The 13,154-nt window shown below is 46.3% G+C and overlaps 1 long non-coding RNA gene across 1 annotated transcript; it reads right to left on the bottom strand.

The window, feature by feature from the left end:
• Positions 1 to 10,278: 10,278 nt before the first annotated feature.
• On the bottom strand, positions 10,279 to 11,047 carry LOC123724013 (uncharacterized). The gene is made up of 2 exons (XR_006762842.1): positions 10,823 to 11,047; positions 10,279 to 10,527 (listed from the first exon to the last, which is right to left on the bottom strand). It is a non-coding gene; the product is annotated as an uncharacterized lncRNA (long non-coding RNA).
• Positions 11,048 to 13,154: the final 2,107 nt, after the last annotated feature.

Below are 13,154 nucleotides of genomic sequence, written 5' to 3' on the forward strand. Positions count from 1 at the left end.
ACAGCATGGTAGCAACACAGCATGACAACAACATGGTAGCAGCACAACATGGTAGCAACACAACATGGTAGCAACACAACACAGCATGATAACACAGCATGGTAGAAACACAGCATGGTAACAACACAACACTACATAAAGAGAGACCTAAGACAACAACACAGCATGGTAGCAACACAACATGACAACACAGCATGGTAGCAACACAACATGACAACACAGCATGGTAGCAACACAGCATGACAACAACATGGTAGCAGCACAACATGGTAGCAACACAACATGGTAGCAACACAACACAGCATGATAACACAGCATGGTAGAAACACAGCATGGTAACAACACAACACTACATAAAGAGAGACCTAAGACAACAACACAGCATGGTAGCAACACAACATGACAACACAGCATGGTAGCAACACAACATGACAACACAGCATGGTAGCAACACAACATGACAACACAGCATGGTAGCAACACAACATGACAACACAGCATGGTAGCAACACAACATGACAACACAGCATGGTAGCAACACAACATGACAACACAGCATGGTAGCAACACAACATGACAACACAGCATGGCAGCAACACAACATGACAACAACATGGTAGCAACACAGCATGACAACAACATGGTAACAACACAGCATGATAACACAGCATGGTAGCAACACAACACAGCATGATAACACAGCATGGTAGAAACACAGCATGGTAGCAACGCAACACAGCATGGTAGCAACACAGCATGGTAGCAACACAACATGACAACACAGCATGGTAGCAACACAACATGACAACAACATGGTAGAAACACAACATGGTAGCAACGCAACACAGCATGGTAGCAACACAGCATGACAACACAGCATGGTAGCAACATGACAACAACATGGTAGCAACGCAACACAACATGGTAGCAACGCAACACAGCATGGTAGCAACGCAACACAGCATGGTAGCAACACAACATGACAACAACATGGTAGCAACGCAACACAGCATGGTAGCAACACAGCATGACAACACAGCATGGTAGCAACACAACATGACAACACAGCATGGTAGCAACACAACATGACAACAACATGGTAGCAACACAACATGACAACACAGCATGGTAGCAACACAACATGACAACACAGCATGGTAGCAACACAACATGACAACACAGCAAGGCAGCAACACAACATGACAACACAGCATGGTAGCAACACAACATGACAACAACATGGTAGCAACACAAAACATGGTACAAACATTATTGGGCCCAGACAACAGCACAAAGGGTCAAAGAAGGTAGAGACAACAATACATCACACAAAGCAGCCACAACTGTCAGTAAGACTGTCCATGAATTGAGTCTTTGAATGAAGAGATGGAGATAAAACTGTCCAGTTTGAGTGTTTGTTGCAGCTTCTTCCAGTCGCCGGCTGCAGCGAACTGAAAAGAGGAGCGACCCAGGGATGTGTGTGCTTTGGGGACATTTAACAGAATGTGACTGGCAGAATGGGTGGTGGATGTGGAGGATGAGGGCTGCAGTAGATATCTCAGATAGGGGGGAGTGAACGGGTGGTGGATGTGGAGGATGAGGGCTGCAGTAGATATCTCAGATAGGGGGGAGTGAACGGGTGTTGTATGTGGAGGATGAGGGCTGCAGTAGATATCTCAGATAGGGGGGAGTGAACGGGTGTTGTATGTGGAGGATGAGGGCTGCAGTAGATATCTCAGATAGGGGGGAGTGAACGGGTGTTGTATGGGGAGGATGGGGGCTGCAGTAGATATCTCAGATAGGGGGAGTGAACGGGTGTTGTATGTGGAGGATGAGGGCTGCAGTAGATATCTCAGATAGGGGGGAGTGAACGGGTGTTGTATGTGGAGGATGAGGGCTGCAGTAGATATCTCAGATAGGGGGGAGTGAACGGGTGTTGTATGTGGAGGATGAGGGCTGCAGTAGATATCTCAGATAGGGGGAGTGAACGGGTGTTGTATGTGGAGGATGAGGGCTGCAGTAGATATCTCAGATAGGGGGGAGTGAACGGGTGTTGTATGAGGAGGATGAGGGCTGCAGTAGATATCTCAGATAGGGGGGAGTGAACGGGTGTTGTATGTGGAGGATGAGGGCTGCAGTAGATATCTCAGACTTTTGATTTGATTTTTATTTGGATCTCTTTTAAGTCCCCATTTGGACTAATCTTCCAAGAGTCCATTAAAATACAATTTATAATACGAACACATTTTCACATATAACAAACTATTACAAACATACATAATATACTAACATAATGACCCGATAAATACTCAATCTAAAAAAAAAAGATTGATTCTTCATCTACTGTAGTCCCACAACATTTCTATGGATTACATTGAAATGGTTTTAAAATAATGTTTAAATGGTATATATCGAAGGTTTCTGATTTGCTCAGTTAATTTATTCCATTTTTCTTTATTGCTCTAAATCGAAATGTTCTTTTGCCCATTTCTCTTTTCCGATAACGCATCGATGGCGGACAATCTATTCCTGGTATTTACTGAATGTCTGTCTCTTACCAACTGACTACCGTTGTGAATAGAACTTGGCCGTTTTAAATGATGTATATTATGAAATAAAATAAGCATGTTTTTTTCCAATTATCTTGTCGATTGATGACCGACCAAGGACATTTGCGTATGACTGCAACAGAAGAACCATATATCTCCATCTCCAAAACAATCCTTGCTGCTTTGTTCTGTGTAATCTGCAAACCTCCTAACTTCACTTGATGATGCATTTCCCCAGACCTCAGAACAGTAGTTCACCTGATTCTCAATTAATGCTTGCGTTATTTGCTGAATAATTTTTCCTGGTAAATATTTAGCTATCCTTCGGATTATGCATGCTTACTTTGATGTGTATAACTGAGGGAGAGAGAGAGTCTACCTTTTCAGTCCAGTTCATAGTGAATGATGACAGGTCCTACTTCCTGTATGATGACAGGTCCTACTTCCTGTAAACACACAGTCCAGTTCATAGTGAATGATGACAGGTCCTACTTCCTGTATGATGGCAGGTCCTACTTCCTTTAAACACACAGTTCAGTTCATAGTGAATGATGGCAGGTCCTACTTCCTGTAAACACACAGTCCAGTTCATAGTGAATGATGGAAGGTCCTACTTCCTGTATGATGGCAGGTCCTACTTCCTGTAAACACACAGTCCAGTTCATAGTGAATGATGGCAGGTCCTACTTCCTGTAAACACAGAGTCCAGTTCATAGTGAATGATGACAGGTCCTACTTCCTGTATGATGGCAGGTCCTACTTCCTGTAAACACACAGTCCAGTTCATAGTGAATGATGACAGGCCCTACTTCCTGTATGATGGCAGGTCCTACTTCCTGTAAACACACAGTCCAGTTCATAGTGAATGATGACAGGCCCTACTTCCTGTAAACACACAGTCCAGTTCATAGTGAATGATGGAAGGTCCTACTTCCTGTAAACACAGAGTCCAGTTCATAGTGAATGATGACAGGTCCTACTTCCTGTATGATGGCAGGTCCTACTTCCTGTAAACACACAGTCCAGTTCATAGTGAATGATGGAAGGTCCTACTTCCTGTATGATGGCAGGTCCTACTTCCTGTAAACACACAGTCCAGTTCATAGTGAATGATGACAGGTCCTACTTCCTGTAAACACAGAGTCCAGTTCATAGTGAATGATGACAGGTCCTACTTCCTGTATGATGGCAGGTCCTACTTCCTTTAAACACACAGTTCAGTTCATAGTGAATGATTGCAGGTTCTACTTCCTGTAAACACACAGTCCAGTTCATAGTGAATGATGGAAGGTCCTACTTCCTGTATGATGGCAGGTCCTACTTCCTGTAAACACACAGTCCAGTTCATAGTGAATGATGACAGGTCCTACTTCCTGTAAACACACAGTCCAGTTCATAGTGAATGATGGAAGGTCCTACTTCCTGTATGATGGCAGGTCCTACTTCCTGTTAACACACAGTCCAGTTCATAGTGAATGATGACAGGTCCTACTTCCTGTAAACACACAGTCCAGTTCATAGTGAATGATGGAAGGTCCTACTTCCTGTAAACACACAGTCCAGTTCATAGTGAATGATGGAAGGTCCTACTTCCTGTATGATGGCAGGTCCTACTTCCTGTAAACACACAGTCCAGTTCATAGTGAATGATGGCAGGTCCTACTTCCTGTAAACACAGAGTCCAGTTCATAGTGAATGATGACAGGTCCTACTTCCTGTATGATGGCAGGTCCTACTTCCTGTAAACATACAGTCCAGTTCATAGTGAATGATGACAGGTCCTACTTCCTGTATGATGGCAGGTCCTACTTCCTGTAAACTCACAGTCCAGTTCATAGTGAATGATGACAGGTCCGTGTAGCAAATGGCTCATTTGCATTTAGTCCTACTGTAGCTCTGATTGGCTATGATGCACCGGTCTGCGTAGACTCCGGTCCCGGACAAGACAGATATTTTTTGTTGAGGTTTTATTTACTGCAGTGTCTGTTAATTGTCCAAACGAATACGTAATTCCCAAACGTTCTAAGAATTTTATGACACCGTGAAAATGCTCATATCTAATTGGTTCGCTTGTCAGAACACCTTGGGAAAGATGTATATGAACATTAATAATATTTAATGACGCAAAAAAAATTCTGTCAGTTCCACTTTAAAACGCAACAATGTTTCACACACACACACGTTATTTTCAAAGAGATTGCTAACAAACAGGAAGCGCGCTGCTGCTACAAAACAAAACACATTTCCATCATTTAAAACTTAACTTCTTGTTGAAAGTTCTTCTCGAAAAGGGGAGAAGATTAACAAATTAGCAACTGGGATTCTCTGCCTCTAACCCAGTTAACCTGGCTAACTCCTTCATCCTGGATCTGGAACAGCCCCCCCTCCCCTCCAGTATCTGATAGCTGATAGAACAACAGTTAACCTGGCTAACTCATTCATCCTGGATCTGGAACAGCCCCCCCTCCCCTCCAGTATCTGATAGCTGATCGAACAACAGTTAACCTGGCTAACTCATTCATCCTGGATCTGGAACAGCCCCCCCTCCCCCCTCCAGTATCTGATAGCTGATAGAACAACAGTTAACCTGGCTAACTCATTCATCCTGGTTCTGGAACAGCCCCCCCCCCCCTACAGTATCTGATAGCTGATGGAACAACAGTTAACCTGGCTAACTCATTCATCCTGGATCTGGAACAGCCCCCCCTCCAGTATCTGATAGCTGATAGAACAACAGTTAACCTGGCTAACTCATTCATCCTGGATCGGGAACAGCCCCCCCTCCCCTCCAGTATCTGATAGCTGATCGAACAACAGTTAACCTGGCTAACTCATTCATCCTGGATCTGGAACAGCCCCCCCTCCCCCCTCCAGTATCTGATAGCTGATAGAACAACAGTTAACCTGGCTAACTCATTCATCCTGGTTCTGGAACAGCCCCCCCTACAGTATCTGATAGCTGATGGAACAACAGTTAACCTGGCTAACTCATTCATCCTGGATCTGGAACAGCCCCCCTCCCCTCCAGTATCTGATAGCTGATAGAACAACAGTTAACCTGGCTAACTCATTCATCCTGGATCTGGAACAGCCCCCCCCTCCCCCTCCAGTATCTGATAGCTGATAGAACAACAGTTAACCTGGCTAACTCATTCATCCTGGTTCTGGAACAGCCCCCCCCTACAGTATCTGATAGCTGATGGAACAACAGTTAACCTGGCTAACTCATTCATCCTGGATCTGGAACAGCCCCCCCTCCCCTCCAGTATCTGATAGCTGATAGAACAACAGTTAACCTGGCTAACTCATTCATCCTGGATCTGGAACAGCCCCCCCTCCCCCTCCAGTATCTGATCGCTGATAGAACAACAGTTAACCTGGCTAAATCATTCATCCTGGATCTGGAACAGCCCCCCCTCCAGTATCTGATAGCTGATAGAACAACAGTTAACCTGGCTAACTCATTCATCCTGGATCTGGAACAGCCCCCCTATAGTATCTGATAGCTGATAGAACAACAGTTAACCTGGCTAACTCATTCATCCTGGATCTGGAACAGCCCCCCTATAGTATCTGATAGCTGATAGAACAACAGTTAACCTGGCTAACTCATTCATCCTGGATCTGGAACAGCCCCCCCCTACAGTATCTGATAGCTGATGGAACAACAGTTAACCTGGCTAACTCATTCAACCTGGATCTGGAACAGCCCCCCTCCCCCCTCCAGTATCTGATAGCTGATAGAACAACAGTTAACCTGGCTAACTCATTCATCCTGGATCTGGACCAGCCCCCCCCCTCCAGTATCTGATAGCTGATAGAACAACAGTTAACCTGGCTAACTCATTCATCCTGGATCTGGAACAGCCCCCCTCCCCTCCAGTATCTGATAGCTGATAGAACAACAGTTAACCTGGCTAACTCATTCATCCTGGATCTGGAACAGCCCCCCCTCCAGTATCTGATAGCTGATAGAACAACAGTTAACCTGGCTAACTCATTCATCCTGGATCTGGAACAGCCCCCCTCTCCCCTCCAGTATCTGATAGCTGATAGAACAACAGTTAACCTGGCTAACTCATTCATCCTGGATCTGGAACAGCCCCCCCCCTCCAGTATCTGATAGAACAACAGTTAACCTGGCTAACTCATTCATCCTGGATCTGGAACAGCCCCCCCCTCCAGTATCTGATAGAACAACAGTTAACCTGGCTAACTCATTCATCCTGGATCTGGAACAGCCCCCCCCCTCCAGTATCTGATAGAACAACAGTTAACCTGGCTAACTCATTCATCCTGGATCTGGAACAGCCCCCCAACCCCCCCTCCAGTATCTGATAGAACAACAGTTAACCTGGCTAACTCATTCATCCTGGATCTGGAACAGCCCCCCCTCCAGTATCTGATAGAACAACAGTTAACCTGGCTAACTCATTCATCCTGGATCTGGAACAGCCCCCCCCTCCAGTATCTGATAGAACAACAGTTAACCTGGCTAACTAATTTATCCTGGATCTGGAACAGCCCCCCTCCCCTCCAGTATCTGATAGCTGATAGAACAACAGTTAACCTGGCTAACTCATTCATCCTGGATCTGGAACAGCCCCCTCCCCCTCCAGTATCTGATAGCTGATAGAACAACAGTTAACCTGGCTAACTCATTCATCCTGGATCTGGAACAGCCCCCCCCCCCTCCAGTATCTGATAGAACAACAGTTAACCTGGCTAACTCATTCATCCTGGATCTGGAACAGCCCCCCCCTACAGTATCTGATAGCTGATAGAACAACAGTTAACCTGGCTAACTCATTCATCCTGGATCTGGAACAGCCCCCCTCCCCTCCAGTATCTGATAGCTGATAGAACAACAGTTAACCTGGCTAACTCATTCATCCTGGATCTGGAACAGCCCCCCCTCCAGTATCTGATAGCTGATAGAACAACAGTTAACCTGGCTAACTCATTCATCCTGGTTCTGGAACAGCCCCCCTCCAGTATCTGATAGCTGATAGAACAACAGTTAACCTGGCTAACTCATTCATCCTGGATCTGGAACAGCCCCCCCCTCCAGTATCTGATAGAACAACAGTTAACCTGGCTAACTCATTCATCCTGGATCTGGAACAGCCCCCCCTCCAGTATCTGATAGAACAACAGTTAACCTGGCTAACTCATTCATCCTGGATCTGGAACAGCCCCCCCTCCAGTATCTGATAGAACAACAGTTAACCTGGCTAACTCATTCATCCTGGATCTGGAACAGCCCCCCCTCCAGTATCTGATAGAACAACAGTTAACCTGGCTAACTCATTCATCCTGGATCTGGAACAGCCCCCCCTCCAGTATCTGATAGAACAACAGTTAACCTGGCTAACTCATTTATCCTGGATCTGGAACAGCCCCCCTCCCCTCCAGTATCTGATAGCTGATGGAACAACAGTTAACCTGGCTAACTCATTCATCCTGGATCTGGAACAGCCCCCCCTCCAGTATCTGATAGAACAACAGTTAACCTGGCTAACTCATTTATCCTGGATCTGGAACAGCCCCCCTCCCCTCCAGTATCTGATAGCTGATAGAACAACAGTTAACCTGGCTAACTCATTCATCCTGGATCTGGAACAGCGCCCCCCTATAGTATCTGATAGCTGATAGAACAACAGTTAACCTGGCTAACTCATTCATCCTGGATCTGGAACAGCCCCCCTCCCCTCCAGTATCTGATAGCTGATAGAACAACAGTTAACCTGGCTAACTCATTCATCCTGGATCTGGAACAGCCCCCCCTCCCCTCCAGTATCTGATAGCTGATAGAACAACAGTTAACCTGGCTAACTCATTCATCCTGGATCTGGAACAGCCCCCCCCCTCCAGTATCTGATAGCTGATAGAACAACAGTTAACCTGGCTAACTCATTCATCCTGGTTCTGGAACAGCCCCCCCCTCCAGTATCTGATAGCTGATAGAACAACAGTTAACCTGGCTAACTCATTCATCCTGGATCTGGAACAGCCCCCCCTCCAGTATCTGATAGAACAACAGTTAACCTGGCTAACTCATTCATCCTGGATCTGGAACAGCCCCCCCCCTCCAGTATCTGATAGAACAACAGTTAACCTGGCTAACTCATTCATCCTGGATCTGGAACAGCCCCCCCCTCCCCCCTCCAGTATCTGATAGAACAACAGTTAACCTGGCTAACTCATTCATCCTGGATCTGGAACAGCCCCCCCCTCCAGTATCTGATAGAACAACAGTTAACCTGGCTAACTCATTCATCCTGGATCTGGAACAGCCCCCCTCCAGTATCTGATAGAACAACAGTTAACCTGGCTAACTCATTTATCCTGGATCTGGAACAGCCCCCCCTCCCCTCCAGTATCTGATAGCTGATGGAACAACAGTTAACCTGGCTAACTCATTCATCCTGGATCTGGAACAGCGCCCCCCCTATAGTATCTGATAGCTGATAGAACAACAGTTAACCTGGCTAACTCATTCATCCTGGATCTGGAACAGCCCCCCTCCCCTCCAGTATCTGATAGCTGATAGAACAACAGTTAACCTGGCTAACTCATTCATCCTGGATCTGGAACAGCCCCCCCTCCCCCTCCAGTATCTGATAGCTGATAGAACAACAGTTAACCTGGCTAACTCATTCATCCTGGATCTGGAACAGCCCCCCCCCTCCAGTATCTGATAGCTGATAGAACAACAGTTAACCTGGCTAACTCATTCATCCTGGTTCTGGAACAGCCCCCCCCTCCAGTATCTGATAGCTGATAGAACAACAGTTAACCTGGCTAACTCATTCATCCTGGATCTGGAACAGCCCCCCCTCCAGTATCTGATAGAACAACAGTTAACCTGGCTAACTCATTCATCCTGGATCTGGAACAGCCCCCCCCCTCCAGTATCTGATAGAACAACAGTTAACCTGGCTAACTCATTCATCCTGGATCTGGAACAGCCCCCCCCTCCCCCTCCAGTATCTGATAGAACAACAGTTAACCTGGCTAACTCATTCATCCTGGATCTGGAACAGCCCCCCCCTCCAGTATCTGATAGAACAACAGTTAACCTGGCTAACTCATTTATCCTGGATCTGGAACAGCCCCCCTCCCCTCCAGTATCTGATAGCTGATGGAACAACAGTTAACCTGGCTAACTCATTCATCCTGGATCTGGAACAGCCCCCCCTCCAGTATCTGATAGAACAACAGTTAACCTGGCTAACTCATTTATCCTGGATCTGGAACAGCCCCCCCTCCCCTCCAGTATCTGATAGCTGATAGAACAACAGTTAACCTGGCTAACTCATTCATCCTGGATCTGGAACAGCGCCCCCCCCTATAGTATCTGATAGCTGATAGAACAACAGTTAACCTGGCTAACTCATTCATCCTGGATCTGGAACAGCCCCCTCCCCTCCAGTATCTGATAGCTGATAGAACAACAGTTAACCTGGCTAACTCATTCATCCTGGATCTGGAACAGCCCCCCCCTCCAGTATCTGATAGAACAACAGTTAACCTGGCTAACTCATTCATCCTGGATCTGGAACAGCCCCCCCTCCAGTATCTGATAGAACAACAGTTAACCTGGCTAACTCATTCATCCTGGATCTGGAACAGCCCCCCCTACAGTATCTGATAGCTGATGGAACAACAGTTAACCTGGCTAACTTCGTTCATCCTGGATCTGGAACAGCAAACCATAGACAGAATATTAAATATATAGAAAATACTTTATTCCATATTATAGATTATAATACAATACATTGGCATTGAACAAAGCATAGTTTTGGTCTGTCAGGTGTGTGTGTGTGTGTTTAAAGCTGTGTGTGTGTGTGTGTGTGTGTGTGTGTGTGTGTGTGTGTATGTTCAGAAGGAGAAGTACTTGGTGTACCACTCCTGCCTCTGAGGGTCCCGCCCCTCTGCCCCCTGGCCACTCCCCCTCTGCTCCAAATATGGGCTCCTGGAGAACACAGGAAGCACATTTTAGACTGCTGGGGGACAGACAGATCCGACAGACAGACAGACAGACAGACAGACAGAGACAGACAGACAGACAGACAGACAGACAGACAGACAGACAGACAGACAGACAGACAGACAGACAGACAGACAGACAGACAGACAGACAGACAGACAGCTATGGGGTGATATTCTCCTGGACAGACGTAGAAGGACACTGGGCTTCGGGGACACTTGCGAAGGAACACAGACATCCCTATTGGCTGTGCTGTTTCCATAGATACAGTATCTGTTACCTGGTTGACCGGTTGTTCAGGTGTGGGCGGCGCTCCTGCGAGGGCGAGGTGACGCGTCGAATCCCGTGCCGAGCCTCGGGGAGGGGGGACGGACAGAGGGGGAGAGGGGTGGTGGGAGCAGGGGGGAGGGGAGTTGCGGTACGAGAGAGAGGACCGCTGCGTTCCAAACTGGGAGACCTGGGAGTACGGGGGAGGGAGGGGGAGGAACGGGGAGAGAGGAGGAGGCGTAGGGCAGAGTTGAGGAGGGGAGGGATGTTGGGGGAGGCGGGGGAGTCGTGGGGAGGAGGACGCTCCTCTCGTAGGCGTTGAGGTTCGGGACGCTGGTGATGCGGGGCGGAGACTCCTCCACACGCTTCCTCTGAAACACAACGTCGCCACGACAACACAGTAACACACTAGTTAATCCCACCAATACAACACTAGTTAATCCCACCAATACAACACAGTGAAACTCTAGTTAATCCCACCAATATTCCACTAGTTAATCCCACCAATATTCCACTAGTTAATCCCACCAATACAACACTAGTTAACCCCACCAATACAACACTAGTTAACCCCACCAATACAACACTAGTTAACCCCACCAATACAACTCTAGTTAATCCCACCAATACAACACTAGTTAACCCCACCAATACAACACTAGTTAATCACACCAATACAACACTAGTTAATCACACCAATACAACACTAGTTAATCCCACCAATACAACACTAGTTAATCCCACCAATACAACACTAGTTAATCCCACCAATATTCCACTAGTTAATCCCACCAATACAACACTAGTTAATCCCACCAATACAACACTAGTTAATCCCACCAATACAACACAGTGAAATAGTAGTTAATCCCACCAATATAACACTAGTTAATCCCACCAATACAACACTAGTTAATCCCACCAATACAACACTAGTTAATCCCACCAATATTCCACTAGTTAATCCCACCAATACAACACTAGTTAATCCCACCAATACAACACTAGTTAATCCCACCAATACAACACTAGTTAATCCCACCAATACAACACTAGTTAATCCCACCAATACAACACTAGTTAATCCCACCAATATTCCACTAGTTAATCCCACCAATACAACACTAGTTAATCCCACCAATACAACACAGTGAAATAGTAGTTAATCCCACCAATATAACACTAGTTAATCCCACCAATACAACACTAGTTAATCCCACCAATACAACACTAGTTAATCCCACCAATATTCCACTAGTTAATCCCACCAATACAACACTAGTTAATCCCACCAATACAACACTAGTTAATCCCACCAATACAACACTAGTTAATCCCACCAATACAACACTAGTTAATCCCACCAATACAACACTAGTTAATCCCACCAATACAACACTAGTTAATCCCACCAATATAACACTAGTTAATCCCACCAATACAACACTAGTTAATCCCACCAATACAACACTAGTTAATCCCACCAATACAACACCAGTTAATCCCACCAATACAACACAGTGAAATAGTAGTTAATCCCACCAATATAACACTAGTTAATCCCACCAATATAACACTAGTTAATCCCACCAATACAACACTAGTTAATCCCACCAATACAACACCAGTTAATCCCACCAATACAACACAGTGAAATAGTAGTTAATCCCACCAATATAACACTAGTTAATCCCACCAATACAACACTAGTTAATCCCACCAATACAACACTAGTTAATCCCACCAATACAAGACAACAGAGGAGTGTGTGTGTCACCCTCATAGTTGGTGTAACGATCCCGGGGTGTGGCCTGTTGTCATGGAGCCTGAGGGTTCCGTTGTCCCCGGCAACCGGAGGATGAAGCTGCAGCTGATGTCTTTCTTCCTGGAGAACCAATGAGACATCAGGTGGGGGGGTAGGTGTGTGTATGAGTGTGAGGTAGGTGTGTGTATGAGTGAGTGTGAGGTAGGTGTGTGTGTGAGTGTGAGGTAGGTGTGTGTATGAGTGTGAGGTAGGTGTGTGTATGAGTGTGAGGTAGGTGTGTGTATGAGTGTGAGGTAGGTGTGTGTATGAGTGAGTGTGAGGTAGGTGTGTGTGTGAGTGAGTGTGAGGTAGGTGTGTGAGTGAGTGAGTGAGTGAGTGTGAGGTAGGTGTGTGTGTGAGTGAGTGTGAGGTAGGTGTGTGAGTGAGTGTGAGGTAGGTGTGTGAGTGAGTGTGAGGTAGGTGTGTGAGTGTGAGGTAGGTGTGTGTATGAGTGTGAGGTAGGTGTGTGTGTGAGTGTGAGGTAGGTGTGTGTGTGTGAGTGTGAGGAAGGTGTGTGTATGAGTGTGAGGTAGGTGTGTGT

The sequence above is a fragment of the Salmo salar genome, unplaced genomic scaffold (genome assembly GCF_905237065.1).
Source record: "Salmo salar unplaced genomic scaffold, Ssal_v3.1, whole genome shotgun sequence".
NCBI classification, from domain to species: domain Eukaryota; kingdom Metazoa; phylum Chordata; class Actinopteri; order Salmoniformes; family Salmonidae; genus Salmo; species Salmo salar.